Source organism: Peromyscus californicus, unplaced genomic scaffold, assembly GCF_007827085.1.
Source record: "Peromyscus californicus insignis strain IS unplaced genomic scaffold, ASM782708v3 Scaffold_7__1_contigs__length_154581171, whole genome shotgun sequence".
Lineage (NCBI taxonomy): Eukaryota > Metazoa > Chordata > Mammalia > Rodentia > Cricetidae > Peromyscus > Peromyscus californicus.
Genome location: NW_026294595.1, coordinates 56,936,339 through 56,954,175, shown reverse-complemented (window position 1 = coordinate 56,954,175; position 17,837 = coordinate 56,936,339). Strand labels below are relative to the sequence as shown.

General features: G+C 37.4%; 1 protein-coding gene and 1 long non-coding RNA gene across 16 annotated transcripts in view; one reads left to right on the top strand and one right to left on the bottom strand.

Annotated features, from left to right (window-relative positions):
- The window catches only part of LOC128102443 (uncharacterized), a 140,128-nt gene that overhangs the window by 4,631 nt on the left and 117,660 nt on the right, over positions 1 to 17,837 (top strand). For 13 of the 14 annotated variants that reach the window (XR_008215407.1, XR_008215406.1, XR_008215409.1 and 10 more), the window contains one exon: positions 8,844 to 8,935. The exons of the other annotated variant lie outside the window; for it this stretch is intronic. This is a non-coding gene — a long non-coding RNA (uncharacterized LOC128102443). The remainder of the gene's footprint in view (positions 1 to 8,843; positions 8,936 to 17,837) is intronic. 14 annotated transcript variants of the gene reach the window in all.
- Positions 1 to 17,837, bottom strand: part of Itprid2 (ITPR interacting domain containing 2) — an 86,420-nt gene that overhangs the window by 41,976 nt on the left and 26,607 nt on the right. The window contains exons 1-2 of one of the 2 annotated variants that reach the window (XM_052726209.1): positions 10,807 to 10,821; positions 992 to 1,081 (exon numbers count right to left, since the gene is read on the bottom strand). The gene's annotated coding sequence lies outside the window, so the exon portion shown is untranslated. Of the gene's footprint in view, positions 1 to 991; positions 1,082 to 10,806; positions 10,822 to 17,837 lie in introns of those variants that run through there. The other variant, XM_052726208.1, reaches the window with a different exon arrangement.

Below are 17,837 nucleotides of genomic sequence, written 5' to 3'. Positions count from 1 at the left end.
AAATAGGAACTATACTAGCTTCTCCCACAACATTTCCTGTCTCTAATCTATTTTGTGCAGCTGGTTCATTCCCACTATAGAACAAACAAAATCTACATTCAGAACAGGACCCTTTACATGTTCAATAGAGTTATTCTGGGTGAGTCATTGAAAACACAGCACAAAAACTTTCCTCATCCATCAGAAATGCATTTTAAAAATAAAGCCAAAGTGAACAAGGCTTGGCAAGTTTAAGAGTAAAATGGGAAGAAAGTGGAGCTTTTTTCCAGCTACAGACAGGATTTTGGCTATTTCTTAACTTTCAACTTCGCCATTTCCTTTGATCACCTCTAAGTAAAAAGTGCGAAATCAAACAGGTAAGACATAAAATACTGACACTTGGTTTCAACTAGCACTGTGACAGTGGGTCCCCTGCAGAGTCAATGCACCTTTGTAGCTCAGAACGGTTTTAAGACTCCTTTGTGTCTTTCTTTACTTCAGATCTGTAAGGCACAAATTAAGAATCCGCTTTCTATGGGCCTTTAGACAAATAATTAGAAAGTTGTGTGTGTGTGTGTGTGTGTGTGTGTGTGTGTGTGTATGGTTTTTGAGACAGAGTTTTGAGACAAAGTTTTAGCTTTGTGCCTTTCCTGGAACTCCCTCTGTAGTCCAGGCTGGCCTCAAACTCACAGAGATCTGCCTGCCTCTGCCTCCCAAATGCTGGGATTAAAGGCGTGCGCCACCACTGCCCGGCCAGAAAATTGTATATAAATTTTATATTCATTTCTTTAAAAAAGCTTTTAAGTAAATCAAGTCCATGGAAGTAAATCTAGCAATGAAGTATTAGAGGAAGTAGAATTATGGAGACAGAAAATAAGCTAGTTCCTAAGAAAGTTTTAAGTTGAATTTGATAATAAACAAGTCTGTATAAGGGTTTCATGAATTTGAGATATTTAAGTATTCAAGATTTATAAGTCACTGTAGATTACTTCCTATTAAACATGTTACTCACCCAGTAGTGTGAAGAAAACTTCCTATTTTCCACAAGGCACGATAGATCACGCAGGTATTCACATCCCATGAGCAAAAAGAAATCCAGAATCTATAAGGAGATATTATAGGACTTTGGTTTTATTATTTTTAATTATGTGTATATGTGCATGTCTGTGTGTGTGCATATGCATGCAGGTGTCCAAGACAGCAACAATGGTTGGATTCCAGGAGCTGAAGTTATGGGTGTTTGTTTCCCTCCTGACATGAGGCTGAGAACTGAACTCTCACCCTTTGCAAGAGCAGCAAGCTCCCTTAACCACCCGCTGAACCATCTCCCCAGCCCCATGGATATAATCTTTAAAAATTACACTAACTCGGAACTCTTGCTACAGAATTTCATAATTCTTAAGATCCTCTTTAACATGGGTTGACCCAGAATGATTACTGTGAGCTAATTAATGTATACCGTAGAGGATCCTAAAGTGGGAAATGTCCTATTCACAAAAGTCCTCCCCTGAGTTACAGGAAAAGCCAAGAGACACTGAGTTACACACACACACACACACACACACACACACACACACACACATATATATATATATATATATATATATATATATATATATTGTATATATATTGCCCTTGGGCTCTGTTTCCACAAGTCAATGTACAACAGTTGGTAAAAAAATAAAATGTCTATGTTTGAAATTTAATCTGCCTATGGAAATACTAGGATCGAAATAAATAGATATATATGCCTACTCTAGTTAAAAACAAATTGTAGTATTCCATTTCCCACATTTGGAGAACTTCTTTCCTTTCACTTTTCTTTTGGAGTAAGTAATTTTTTTAATAATAAAACAAGAACTTATTTTTCTTTTAAGATCATTCCTCTTGCCTAGGAATGATTTTGTGTTGTTTATTTTTACTTAAATGTAATCTACATATAATGAAAGTTAAGGGGACTTAATGTATATTACCATTAAGAAATAAGAACAACAACAAAAAAGAACTTCCCTATAGTCTGTGTCAAAGGAATGCAAATGTAAAGCAAATTCCTTTGAAATCTCATCTCATTGGGCATGAAAGTTTCTTAAAGCTGTGAGGTAGCATGGTTGGCCTAGATTACATTAGTACAAATAACACAGCTCAATGGCATGTAGCATGTTTATTAGGAAAGTGTAATTAAGTAAAAGAATCACAAGATAGAAGTTACCAGACAGGTTATTTTGCTTGATTTTTAAATATTCTTCTGAGTCTGTGACTTTTCTTATAGTTTTTTTTAACAAATCATCTCAGGGTCGTACTTTAAACCCATCAAACACACCTTATGTTGATATCTATTTATAGAAGTTTTAATAGGGCAATTATTTCAATGGACTCTAGGAAATGGCAATGTTAAAAATGAGTGGTTTTAACTAGGTACTTGCTTTGTGCCAGTCACTATATTTAGAACTATACTGACACTGGCTCATTTAATAAAACAAACTAACAAACAATCCTACCAGATTCTTTAACTGCTTGATTGTTCTAGTTTTATGGTTAGAAAAGCAGATTTTCTGAGATGTTAGTGTTCCAGACCACACACTAGTACACTGCTTGAGTGGCAGAGTAGAACCAAGGCTTCTCCCTACCATGCTCACACTCAAACTTACCCTCACAACTGCTTCCTGGAACCTGAGCCTGGTTATTAGAGCTCAGCAGCTGTGTGAGCACTGCAGGCCTCTTCACTTACAGCTGGGCAGAGGAGCAGGGGCACTAAAAGCTCCTGGACTCCTGGGGAGGGATTTATCAACTCCAACTCCTTGGTTTTTCAAGGCAGCAAGACTGAGTTAGAAATATTAGGGAGACTACCTGCCTAAGGGGAGCAGGTAGTCAGTGACAGAAATATGACACGAGTCCGTCCGTGTCAGCCTTGCAGTGTGCTTGCTTGTCTACCTCTCAGGAATTCTGCCAGGAAGTTTTAGGCAATAACCTTACATATACTAACACTTTAACTTGAACATAACAGGAAATCATGCATATCTCTTCTGGGTTTTTTTTTGAAGTGATGAACATTGCCTATAAAATAAATACATTTAGAATCTCAGCAACCTCACATACTACACTTGCAGAGGACCTAAGTTCAGTTCCCAGTACCCACATACTGAAGTTCCCACAGTTTGTAACTTTAGCCCCAGGGGGATCCAATGCCTCTGGTCTCTGCAGGCACCAGTACACTCATGAAGCTCATCCCCCAGACAGAAACACAGACATACACATGGAGGAGACCCTGTTTTGGCTCCCAGCATTTCAGTGGGAGCTCACAACCATCTGTAATTCCAGTTCCAGGGAATCTAATGCCTCATTTGACCTTTGCTGGCTCCTGTGTACACACAGTGCACATATATACACTCAGACACACACAGGTACATATTAAATAAATAAATATTTTAAATAAATGCATTTAAAAGCATTAATGTTAAGTATTTGCAATTGTCATTTAATAGAATGTTCAGAACCCTCTGAAATATTTGTTGATCTGTAATCAGGAGAGTTCTGGCTAATCGGAGGACAAATCTCCTATTTTCTCCAGAAAAAAAATCTTTGTTTTTTTTTTTATTAATAACATCTCTACATATTTTGTTGTTTTATGCTAGCTTTATTTGGATGTATATTATGTTTTGAAATGGAGTCTCTCTGTGTAGCCTGAAACTCATGATGAGTCTACCTCTGTCTATCAAATACTGTGATTATTTCTTTTTGCATTATCATAAATTATACCACAACCTTTACTATGTGCCTCATAGAGTAGGAAAACTATGAGTAAGATGTTCATTTAGTTTCATTTATTATAAAAGTCATAGTCATAAAAAGTCTTCTCTATAAAATACTTTGTAACCATCAGAAAAAAACATTTCAAGACAGAATAGCAATAGGATATACTTCCGTGTTCCTTGGAAAACTCCAATCATGTTGTAATCTTCCCAGGCCCCTAACTACACAAGTTCAAGCCTATGTGCTAATAGACTTTGAAGCAGTTCCACCCAAAGTTAAAACCACAGTGGGAAACATCACTGTCTGTTAGAGCTTATGCAGTCCTTTTAAGGATGGTTAGGCAAGGGTGGGGGGTAGCATGATGTGCTGTTGGTTCAGAAAGAAGTATGGCAACTTTGATGTAGCCTTTTCTGCTGATGTCTGGTAGAGATGAGGGTAAATTTACCAAAATTTTGCATAGTCCTATGAAGTACCACAAGCTTCTATTTGTAAGTGGGCTCTTTTGATAATTTTTTTTTACTTCCTATGGGTGTAGAGTTATAGCCACTCAATAGCTAATTAATCATGCCTTCCTCTCCTTCTTTGCGAATAATTGTATTGGACTGGATACCATTCCTATAAATGATTAGATATGCCTTTAGATCCATACAATGTAGGAACATATCTAGATAATCTATGTGTCTACTGATTTCACTACTATATGCAAATGTGTAAGATACATCATGTCTAGTAAGAAAAATCTTCCTTTCATATAAGCCGTGTATCTCAGAGGGGTTATATTCATTGATAAAGGTAAAGATGTAAGATGCTTTTATGTTATCAATTCTTCAAAATGTCAAGTAATAATTTTAATGTCTAAGTTTCTCACTAGCATATATTATTAAATTTTCTCATTAAAATTTGTTTACTTCAGATCCCAAACCTATTACTCCAGCCAACCATAAGCACTCAGGATTGGGAACAGAATCTCTGTAACCTGAGGGTGTTCTTTAACTTACATTTGAGTCTTATATGGAAGCACAATATTCTATACTAGAAGCAAAATGCTAAGATTATAACATAGCTAGTCTAGCTACTTTGATACTCAAAGTATTATCTAATGGGGATAGGTTCATGATAAGAACATGAGGGATTCATTTCTAAATCTGAAATCTAGCCTTCCAGGCAAAGTTCAAATGCCACTTGTGGGACCTCATACCTGAAGAGCTTAGTTATGAGACTGGAGCAATGGCTGATCAGTTAAGAGCAGTAGCTACTCATCCAGAGGATTGGCACCCACTAAGGGCCTCACATAGGCTTTAACTTTGGGTCCAGAGGATCCAATGCTCTCTTTTAGCCTCCATGGATGCCACACACCTCTGTGCACAGACATTCATCCAGGCAAAAACATACAGACATATAAAGTAAATACATCTCTTTAAAAGTTTATTTAAAAAATATTTAAAATTCTAACATACATTGAAGGAAGTGAAAATGTTATCTACCCAGATTTGATCATCACACATTGCCAACAAATACTGTCACACTGTACTCCAGAAATTTGTACATTATAATTATAATTAAAATAAAACACTAATTTGAGGAGGAAAAATATTCAAAGTTGTCTAAAAGATACAAATGCAGTTACTATCATGACTGTACAATATCATTATGCATGATTATTTCAGTATATCAGTATTTACCCAGGACTTAAGAAAAGTCTAGGAAATAGCCCGCCACTTTACTGCTTTGATAATACTCAGTGGTTTCCACAAGTATATATTTTCTAAGATTTCTCTGTGGTTTGTACAGTAACCCCTGCTGGTATCAATTCTGCATGTGAACAGTGATATGAAAGCAGAATGCCCTATCTCAGAAAGTGAATCTTTCAGAGATAATTAAGAATGTCATCCTTCATGTTTGGTAACAGTATCTATGTGGAAGCAGACATGGGAAGAATTACATAAAATCCTAGTAGGATTAATCAGAAAGTTGATTAGCATGAGAGGTTGCAATCCTTTCAGTAGCACATTCAGCATTAGCAAAACCAGTCAGAAGTAATGAAGCACCTTTGTACATCTCAAAAGCAAAGCAGAACAGTTCTCATCTTAGATTTTCTTTAAGAGAACTTGAGTGGAAACCTCTTTTTACAATATTTATTGTAAGAACAGTTAAAATCACCAGGCTTTGTGTTTTCTCACTGGCACTGGAAACTAAGTAACTGACAAAGTTGTGCTATATTAGCTGCTAGAGACATGGTGCCAAGTGTGTGGCTCATGCAAGGCAGATGAGCAGGTCGTCATGGTATGCCTCTTAAACCTTGCTCTAGTTTGTTTCCACCCTGTTCTCATTCTACCTTCATTTCTTCTGCAAAATAGCATTTTGTTACTTTTAAACTTTACATTTTACTTTTAAACATATCTACAATATAACAATAAACAGCTAAGTCAAGTATATTGGGAAAGTATAGAAAATTATATTTAATCATGAAAATACATATTTTACAGAGGAAATAAGAAATGAACAAAGAGACAGTTAAATGGCAGCATTATGGCTAACTTTTCCAAACTGTTTGAGATTACATTGACAACTTAGTAAGGGGTAGGGAAACTACTTGAATTTTGAAGGCTATAGCTAATTAAGTAGGAATATGGGGGAGTATATACATGACCCCACATAATATATTTCAGTATGATTATATTAATACATGTGAAAAACTATCATAATTGAGGTTGAGATGGCAGGTTAAAGCTGATTTTCAGTCACTGTCCCAAGGGGTTGTTTTTTTAAATTTTTAATTAAAGTGCTGTATTGAAAGATAAACAGTAACTTTAGAGTTGAAAGAGTTGGGCAGGCTTTAGGCAAGGCAACCAGATAGGGGGTGTATTAATTGGTATTTGGCACAGATGATGAACAGCTGTGTTAGGGCACTAGCAGTAGGGCCTACACACAACAACACTGACAGTTTAGAAATAGGTGTGTGGGAGGAGGAGAGCCAGAGTGACCACCCCAAGGTTTGTTTTCAACTTTCATTAAAGGGTATTTATTGGGTTCATAGCTAGAATTGTGAATGAAAGTTTGGCTTAAATAATGCATGTATGTTCTGATGGCCTCCCATCTCCCTGGTTCTTATCAGTCTTCCTCCTACTTCCCAAGAACACTGTTGCATATCCAGTGAGGTGTAATCAGAAAAGACCTATAAAATGCAAATTCCAGTGACCATGTTCAAGCCCTCTTTTTATAGTTAGCCTTATAACTTTTGGAAGGATTCACTACCCCTTCTGTTCCTTCTTGTCCTGGATTTTTCACTGTGTTTCTCAGCCTCTATAATTGGATCTCTTCTTCCTCCATATATACTTCTGTGTTCCCCAAATTCCCATCCTTAGCTCACCAACTCTCCCTGGGTAAGGAGGGAAAGGGACAACTATATCACAGTACCTCTTTAGGTCCCTGAAGAAATGTGCCTCTAATTAAGTGAGAACAGAGGTTAAGCAGAGGGATTGCATGGCCTGACTCATGCTTTTGAACACTGACTCTGGCTGTTCTTCATAAATGTGACTAATGTGGTAAAGATAGGAATAGAGAAATAAAAGAAGATTATGGAATAACAGTTCTACCAGAGTGGGAGCACTGGGCATGGTGGAGATGATACAGATATCTTGAGGATAAACCACAGGACTTGCTGTGGTTACAAGTGGTGTGTAACAAAAAGAAGGGAGTAAGAGTGATTTCTTTCATTGAGAAACTAAAGATTCTGTTCAGGCTGAAGCAAAGAAGACTTTTAGTGGAACAGTCTTGGAAACAAATATTGAATGTGTTAAGTTTCAAGAATTTTTTAAATACTTAGCTAGAAAGGTAGAATAAGCATGCAACTATGGAGACTGAAGTAGGGAGATAAATTTGGACTTAAATACAATTTAGGGAGTAATAGATAAATATGTAATACTTAATACCCAAAAGTTAGGTGGGGTCATAAATTGGGAATTGGTGAAGAATGATAAGAAGAGGTACCCAATGATAATATTTTGGGGGTACATCACACTTTAGAGGTAGGTAAATGAAGAAAATTCAGCAAAGGAGGCTGAGAAAAATAAACCTATGAGACAGAAAAAGAGAAAGTGGAATCCAGAGAACAGGTTTGAAAGAGCAAGAAATCAACTTTGCTAACTTCCTGATAAGTTAATTAGGAAGACTGAGAACTGACTTGTGGTTTGGCTGTATAGAGTTTGTTTCTGACCTTGATAACAATTGTGGCTGGAATGGTGAAGAATGGAGACTTGATTAGAGTGGAAATCTGTGGGCTAGTTCTTTGAGAAGAAGGAAACAGGAAACGGTATGGGTATTCACACTAAAACAATTCACTAACATACAACAACAACAACAAAAAAAACCAGGAAAACCATTATACAAATATATGGCCATAAAAATCACAAAAGCCTGTGCTAGCTGAAACTGAAATGAAGAGCAAGTCCTCATTTTGAATTCCTCTGAACTTATTCTTAATTTTAATAATTAGCCTCACAATTACCATCATTTCATCATTTCTTAATTTAGCAACCACAAGAGGTAGAAACATTCCACATATATGTATATATATAATTTTTAAAATCATATATATGAATATATACATATATATATATGTGTGTGTGTGTGTGTGTGTGTGTGTGTGTGTGTGTGTGTGTGTGTGTGTGTGATAGATACAGTGCTTTGAATGAGAATGACTCCCATAGGCATTCAGGTATTTGCACTTGGTCCCCAGTTGTTGGTGCTGTCTAGAGAAGCTTAGGGAGGGAGGGAAGCTTCTCTAGAGGAACTATGTCACTGGGGTCATGTTTTGAGATTAAGAGTCTTGTGCCACTTCCAGTTCATTTTCCCTGCATGGCACTTGTGCTTTAAATTGTGAGCACGCAGCTTCCTTTTCCTGACACCATGACTATACTTGCTGTTATGCTCCCCCACCACAGTAGACTTACTCCACTGGAACTATAAGCTAACACAAACTCTTCCTTCTTTATGTTGCTTTGGTTATGATGTTCTGTCACAATAGCAGAAAAGTAGCATACATTAGCTAGAATAAAATATATAGTTGGAATTACATGTGTATTGCTACTCTACTTAAGAATTTTTTTTTTCAGCCAGGCGGTGGTGGCGCACGCCTTTAATCCCAGCACTCGGGAGGCAGAGCCAGGCGGATCTCTGTGAGTTCGAGGCCAGCCTGGACTACCAAGTGAGTTCCAGGACACAGAGAAACCCTGTCTCAAAAAAAAAAAAAAAAGAATTTTTTTGTTTGTACATATGGTAAAATTACATGGTATTTGTTTTGCTGTGCCTCACTTATTTTACTCAATTTAATGTCCTCCACAATCATGCATGTTGCTGCAAATGAAATGTTAGTTTTCTTTCTATAACACAGTGGTATAACACGAATTGCTAAATGGTCTTATTAATAAAAAATAAAAAAAAACCTGGAGCCATATATTGGGGTTAAAACCTGAGAGCTCAGAGGAATAGGAAAAGCCACAGACAACCTCATCTCACTGACACCTCAGTCTCCAAAGAGACCTACTTCCTGTATACCCATGCCTACATGTCTTTCTGTTCTGCCATCTCATTTCCTCTCTCTGCCCAGCTACATCACTTCCTGTCTGTCTGTACAGACCTCCAGACCTCTATGGTTAGTGCTGGGATTAAAGACAAGTGTCATCATTCCTGGCTCTGTTCCCCAGTGTGGCCTTGAACTCACAGATATTCTGATGGATCTCTGCCTCCTGAATGCTAGGATTAAAGGCATGTGCTACCATTGCCTGAATTCTATGTTTAATATAGTGGCTGGCTTTTTCCTCTGATCCTCAGATAAACTTTATTAGGGTGCACAATATTGGAGGATACAATACATCACCACATAGTAGTGTCCCATCATGACTACAATTCAAATTTTATCCATTTATTTGTACATGGACACAAGTTTTATTTCATACATTCCAAATATTAATATCACTGCAGTAAACAAGATACAGATGTCTCTTCAGTGTTCTCCTACTGATTGTTTGCTTCAGGAATACAGTAATGAGATTGTTGGATCATATAATAATCTGTTTTTAAATTTTGAGGAATCTCCATACCACTTTCCATAATTACTCTATCAATTTATATTCTCATCACTAGTATTCAGGTCTTCCCTATTCTTCTCATCCTTGTCAACGTTGGTGGGCTTTTGTTAAAAATTATTGTAACAGGTGTAAGATTATATCTCTTTGTTGGTATAATTTGCATTTTCCTGATGATTAGTAGTGTTGAACAGTTTTTCAAATACCTTTTGGTCATTTCTCTTTATTGATTCTTTGTGGATTTCACATCTTGCATTCTGATCCCACTTACCTCCCTGTCCCCTTGCATTTGCCTTCTGCCCTTGCAGCCTCCCCACAAAACAAACCTAATTTAAAAGAAAAACCAAAAACCAAATAAAACAACCAAAATAAAAACAACAACAACAAAAAGAAGAATCTTGTCCTGGAAGCTGTAGTGTGGCCCTGTGAGTCACACAATTTACCCTTTAGTCCATACATCTTTACTTGTAAGTGTTCATTGCTATGAGTCATTGGTCTGGTTTGAGGCCTCTGGTTTCTGCTATACCACAGGTAATGGGCACTTACTGGGACTCCTCTTGGATATCCTGTTGTCCTGTATCATGGAGATCCTGCTGTTTTGGATTGTAGGTTCGTCCCCTCACATGCTCCAACAGTTCATTGATTTGGTGGATACTGGGGTGGGCCAACTCATAGCCCTGGTTCTGGGCCTGGGTGGTAGCTGGGTTGGTTAGCATCATCACTACCCAGATGAGCTTTTCAGCACTGTCTCAGTTAGCTCACTCTATGTGACTTAGAGCAAGGAATTGGCCAGTTCTCCTGCTCTGGTGTCCCCCTCACTCATATCTCCATGGTCAGCTCTACTGTTTTGCCCAGGAAAAGTGCAGGACCCTCTCTCCCAATTGCTGTATGGGGCATACAGGGGTGGAGGAGAAGGGGATAGAGGTGTGTGTGTCGGGGGGAGGTTTGTAGAGTCAGTTCTCCTGCTATCATGCCCTCAGGGCTGGCTTACCTGTGTCCCCAAGAACAGGGTCAGCTCTAGTGTACTGTCCAGAGAGGAAGCAGAGGCTGCTTTCTTATGTACTGCAGCCAGTGAGGGTCAGGGCTCGCTCTCCTACTCTTGTGATCCCAAGGCCAGCTCTCTCACCTGCTGCAGGTGGTAAACGTGTGTTGGTCATTTCTTTAGAGAAATGTGAAATCAGGTCTTTTTTCTCATTTTTAATAACAATTTATTTCTTTTCTTGCTACTGAGTTATGTTCTTTATATATTTTAAATCTTAACCCTTTATCTGGTACACATATACATACATACATACATACATACACATAGTTTGCAAATGTATTCTCCTTGTAGGATATCTCTTCACTTAGTTGCTCTATAGAACCTCTGTAGTTTAACATAACCACATTTGTCTATTTTTGCCTTTGTTACCAGTAGCCTGGAAATCATATCCAAAAAAATCATTGCCTAGATCAATGTTTCAGAGGTTTTCAGAGAAGGATAATTTAAATGAGTTCTCATCCACTGTCCTGAACATACCAAGAATTAGATGCTCTACTAACATAATGGAGCCTAAGCCATGTGGAGATTGAAAAGAAAGATGTGAAAGTTCACAAATATGAACAGAAAACTAAAGAGAAGTAAAAACATGTTTGTTCAAGTTATATATCTCTCTAAGCAGCCTATTCCTAACATACCCGTGAGACATGTCCAACTACATGTGATTCTTGCAGGGGAAGAAAAGAAAGGACAGAGCAACCATGTTATTGTCTCAAGGGCTGGCTCTCAGCTAGCATGGGAGTAGAAAGTAAGGAGAGCTCCACATTGCTCACCATACCCACTGATGCTTCTGTGGTGATATTGTGTCCCCCAATATATTGTGCACACTAATAAACTTATCTGGGGTCAGAGAACAGAGCAGCCACTAGATAGACATAGAGGCCAGAAAACGATGGCACACACACCTTTAATCCTATCACTTGGGAGGCAGAGATCCATCTGGATCTCTGTGAGTTCAAAGCCACACTGGAAACAGTTAGGCGTGGTGACACAAGCCTTTAATCCCAGGAAGTGATGGCAGGAAGCAGAGAGGTATATAAAGCATGAAAACCAGGAACTAGAGTCTGTTAAGCTTTTAGGCTTTTGAGCAGCCATTCAGCTGAGATCCATTCAGATGAGGACACAGAGGCTTCCAGTTTGAGGAAACAAGATCAGCTGAGGCACTGGCAAGGTGATGTTAGCTGGGGCTTGTTCGGTTTCTCTGATCTTTCACTATTCACCCCAATACCTGGCTCTGGGTTTGTTTTTATTAATAAGATCTTTTAAGATTCATGCTACATGCTTTCTCATTGTAGAGCATCCTAGAGGCCCTCTTGGAAAAGATATAGCTGTATTTAATATGTTCAGACATACGTTTGTTGAATTTCAAGAGCAGTTTTTAAGTTCATTGAGATAGAGCTCAGAGACTGAGATTGGATGTGATGGAAATTGGAGAAATGGAGGGTATTAAGGACTTAGTTGTTCAGAGAAACTGTAGAGACAGGTGGGAGAGGGAAGTCAGGAAGGGAGGAGGTAGGCTAGTGGAAGGCCTCAGTGAGATGATTTGTCTAAGGTTTTTAGATTCCTTGTGAAGAATGAAGTTATCTGATAAAATTGGGGGAGAGCATTAGTTGAAGGAGTAGGCACTCAAGTTAAGATAGTGATACTGTGTTGTAATTATAGGAGGTGAGGACTTGCTGGGGATGACTAGGTAGGACTAGGTCATGTCACTAGTTGTTAACACTGAAGTCCCAAGGAAAAGACTTGTGCACCTCAGAAGGTCAAGAAATTATGAGTCTAGTGTGTTGGGTGGGGCATCATCATAAATACTGAAGTCATGTATGAATCATTCAGGATGAGACAGGAAGCAGGGTGGAGAAAAGGCTGGCAGAGCCCAGGGCACTGCAGTGTGAGGCCATGAGGAATGAAAGATGGAGGAAGTCACAAGACCAAGTTACAAGTGATCAAAGTCCAGACAATGTAGGACAGCCTTTCTTGTAGCCATCTGTCTCTGGGAGCATGGTAGGCAAGCTGAAGGTCCTATGTCACTAAGGTGCCTACACTGGCAGCATTCCTGAAAAGCTTTTGAGAGGCTGAACTTTTGAAATGATTAAAGCATTAAATTACCTCAGAGGTTCAACACATTAGTAAAGTAAATATTAACACAGATTAGTCTATCAAGCCTATTTAAAACCATTAGCCCTTTAAGCACAAGTAAGGCGCTGAAGGTGTGGACGGCTATTGAAAGTGGGGGAGTGGAAGGAGGAAGGGAACATAGGAAACAGCCCTAGGCAGAAGGAAACAACTACCAAGCAAGAGCATGGGGAACTGACTAATGCATGCCCTGGCAGTGCTGTGGAGGAAGAGGAAAGTGCAAATGAGCCATGATCCTCAGTTCAGTACCCTCGTCATTTTAATTATCTCAAATACAAGGTGGGGGCTGGGGACATTGCCCAGCTCTATCAAGATGAAGAACTCAAAAGGAAATATTAACATTTATAGTTAAAAAAAAAGAAAGAAAAAGGACAGAGGCTTCTGCATAAATGTGACAGTTAGCCAACTTTCTATCCCTGAATCAGAAAATAGGGTCAATTATATCCTATTACAGAACTAAGTGCATGTTATTAGAGGAGACTGTGTTAGTCAACAATACTCCAGACTTGTCTTGGAGACACCTATTGTTGGCTATTTACTAAGAAGTCACCACTTCTCCTTCTTAGCAACAGAATCATTTTTATACCATTTGTATATTGGCATGAAACATGACACTAGGAGCCATCTTGTGACCACAGAGTAAGCTACCCTCAGAAGACCATCTGCTGAGAAGGTGCCTGGATTTTAGGGACAGAAGAGCATAGCACCTCATTAAACTGGAACTTAGGATATCAATATTGCCTGACATATAGCCAAAAATGATGCATTCTTTACTTGAAATTCAAATTCCAGGAGATGTTGTATATTTAATTTTGTAAGCCTGGATGCTAAGAATGGCAAAACAGACATTTACAAAGATCCTACCTCAATAAAGAACTACATAAACTGCTGACCTAACCAACTCTGGAGAATACCTTAGTTCAAAACATTTTGATATTGGTGAAGTTCCCTTACTAGTAAGTCAGATTTATTTCTGTATTTTCTGTCACTTCCTGTCAAATGCATACTAACTAATACAAGTATACTATCCCTCACTCCCAGCAAGTTGATAAGACGTGTTGTTCAGACCTCACATCAACTTAGAAATTCTAATTAGCATTTTCAAAAAGTTGTTAAATATGGAACACATGTATATTTTAAAAATTCATACTCTTATGTTTTGTGTAGAATATCACAAGAGTTATTTTGTGCAATTCCTTACATATTAATGTCTTCACTGGCACAGTTTAACTGAGTTGGATTTTCTCTAGGCTCCAGTTTACAAAGATTACTGTTCAGAAACCAGTGAATACATAGTAAAAAGATGTCAAGATGAAGTAGATATTTGTTGAAATACCTAACAATTCTGGTATACAGCAAATTTTAATCTGGTATTAAGATTATTTATGTAAAGGGCCATTTTTGTCAGCAATCATTCATTTTGAGAAGTAATGCAGCTGTATATTTTTGATGCCACTCTTCATGGAAGCAATAATTCCATGCCTTCTGCATATTTCTGAATTATGAATAAAAGTTAGATCATGGTCCTGTATCCATATAAATATACAATTTTGCCTCTCGGTATCACAAAAGAATGAAGTAGCTTCAAGTCTTATCAGGTGAATTCTCCCAAAGTGCTTTTGGTACCATGGTTGTAGCCATAGTGTTTTAGTACCATAGCTGTGGCCATAGTAGTTTAAGAGCAGAATAAGATCTTTTAACTGCCCTCCCAGGGTTAGGAAGTAGCTTACCCTGGCAAATAGGAATTCTTTCAATTGACAATATGCATTTGTGTTCAAATATGCACATGCCAGTGAACATGTGTGTATGCTAATGCTGTACTCACATAAGAGGCCTATACTCTACTTATATGACCTCCCCTGGGGCAACTTCCCAATACCAGAGCAAGTGAAATCATTTTGCTGAAGATTTCCCCAGGATGGAGATGGGAGGAAAACACTGCAAAATTCATGGCACACACTGTTCTTGTTCATAGTATTACTTCTTGAAATGGCACTTTCTACCTTTTCATGTTTCTCCTGTTCTTTTCCTCACACAGTCTTGATTAAGTGAAATTGAACTTTCTTTTCAGGTAAATACATTTTAAAAAATCACTAGTTATAGGAGGCATTCATTGGAATACCACTACTTTGAGACATACCTTGATAGCCTTCCTGTGTATACCCCAAACTATAAACATATCATAATAACTATCCAGAATTTTTTCTGCCTAGAAATTTTTTGCAGTTGGTTTATGAAAAGAACATTATAGCACATGCATACATGCAAAACCACACCCACCCACAAATACAAAACATATACTTAAGAGAAAAAAAAGAGTGTGGAGGTGGGGCTGGCTCCTCTGCCTCTGTGTGCACCTGCACTCACATACACACACACACACACACACACACACACACACACACACACACACACACACAACACACGGGGTAGGGGAAGAGAGGGAGGAAGGGAGGATAGAAACATAAATACTGCCAAAAAATCTTTAAAAGAAAATCGAGAAGGAAAAGAAATTATTTAGTTGTTGGAAATCAATACAAATTGAAGAAAGAATTTACAATTTAAAAATTCTTTCAGTAGGTTAATTTTTATTGGAGAATCAATTTTAACTTTCGTTAAAATCTGTTTTAAAATGCTGACTTGGGGCTGGAGAGATGGCTCAGCAGTTAAGAGTATTTGTTGCTCTGGCAGGGAACCCAGGTTCAGTTCACAGCACCACATGGTGGAGTTACAACCCTCTGTAATTCCAGTTCCAGTGGATCCATTCCTCTCTTCAAAGCCCTGGGGGACTGGGCATGCATGTGTTGCACATACATACATACAGGCAGAACACTCATACACGCAAAATAAAACAAATCTCTTTTTAAAATGTTGGTTGATTTACTCTAACTTAAAATTCAATAACAATATAATAATTATCCCTTTATATATTAATTGAATTACTTTTGAATTAGTCAAGAAAGTTAAATTTATTAGTCCACTGATTTTTTCTTTACATTAGTTATTATTCATACCTGGTAAAATTTTGTCTTCGTGTGTTACACATTGAAGACAACAGAAAGTTGTAAACGGAAAAAAACATTTTTCCAGGAACATTTGACTCAAACTTCCCTAAAGAAGGTTATTTTCTCAACTTTAATTGCTTAATAGCATCCAGTGGATTTTAAAATATATGTAAATAATATTTATATATCACTCTAAAAGGGACTGTGGTGTTTCAAACCTTGTCTTTCATACTAACTGCATTTACTTCAAGCAAGATTTCTGGTGTATTTACTCATTCTGCTTTTAAAAGGGGGTGAATTTGAGCTAGATAATCCTATCAAGTTTGAGGCTAGCTTGGGGACATGAGTCTCTTCTCAAAAACAATAATAAAGAATTAAATAAATATAATAATGAAAAAGTACAAGAATAATAAAAATCTGTCATAAAATAAATTGGTTAGATTGTTGATATGTTTAAGCTTTTTTTCCAAAAAAAATTATGAAAGTAGTAAAAAAATGTTCATGTTTACCCACTATTGATTATGTAATTTTAAATCTATGAAAATATCTAGAATATTTTAACATATTTTCTTTTCTTCCACTGCTAAACTTTTAAAACAATAAAAATCCCTTAAGTACACCCTCCTACTCATCTGTCTTTGTACTCTGAAACACATGAGAAATCTATCTCACAATGCTTGTTTATTCATTATTCATAATTTTACAGTTCAAATTCCTACTACATGAAAGTCAGCAATCAGGGTATAAGGGAGCAGGGCGAAAAGGATTTAGTTATATAGAAAACTGCATTCCAAGCTGGGCAGGTGACTAATTTCTGTAACCCTAGTATGTAGGAGGCAGAGGTAGGAGGATATTGAGTTTCAGGGTAGCCCGAGTTATGAAATGATACCCTGTGTCAGATCAAGCCACTTCTTTCAGCCTTCAGAAAATGATCTTATTAGAAAGCTAGTATATACCAAAAAATAAAAATTAAAAAATCCTGGTAATACAAACAGCATGCAGGAACAAATAACAAAATTCATATCTAAACTATTCCAATGTTTTCTTATATGCAGTCACTACATTTAGGTCCTTCTTTAGAATGTGTGTATCACATCTGATAGAAATTAACATTTAGAATTGATTAGCAATTTGAACAGTTATTATGCTTTACTATGATTCTGGTTTATGATTAGTTCTTAAAAGTAATTTTCACAATTTAGAATTTTATTTTCAGTTTGTATTTTTAGTAGCTCAACTATGTGTTCAACATTCACCAGCGCTAACCCTCTGGAACACTTCAGCAGAGCTGGCAGTGCGGTATCGTGCTCCTGCGTGCAGACAGCCTGGTATAAAGATCATTCAGCTTTTTGCACTTGGAAGCCCTAACAGAATTTCACAGAATGTGTGAGGAAGTCAACAAACTTGGTGTCAGGCAAATACCATTAAAGAGTACTCCAATATCAGGCAATCAAATATGCGGTTGAAATGGGGACATTTTAGTCTGGCTATATTTAAAAAACGTTTCTAACAGGGCACTGGTTCATTTGTAGATGGAAGAAATTGCCAGGCAAAATTTCAAAACAGTAAGTTCACTTGACTCGGGCCACCTGTTAAATAAACTGTTGCTACTTGTAACCTCAGAGAACTTTAATGTAGCTGCCAGCATCTATAAATTTTTTAGAATTCCTGCTTTTCCCATCAGATAACTTGACTCAGCTACTAATAAAAAAGTGCGTTGGTTGTCATTCCAGCTTTGTCCAAACAATTGCTGATACAACTAATCTTTGCACCAAAGTTTCTCATTTTTAAGAAACAGATTTATAACATGAAAAGTCTAATAGAAAAGCCAGTTTGTGTATGTAT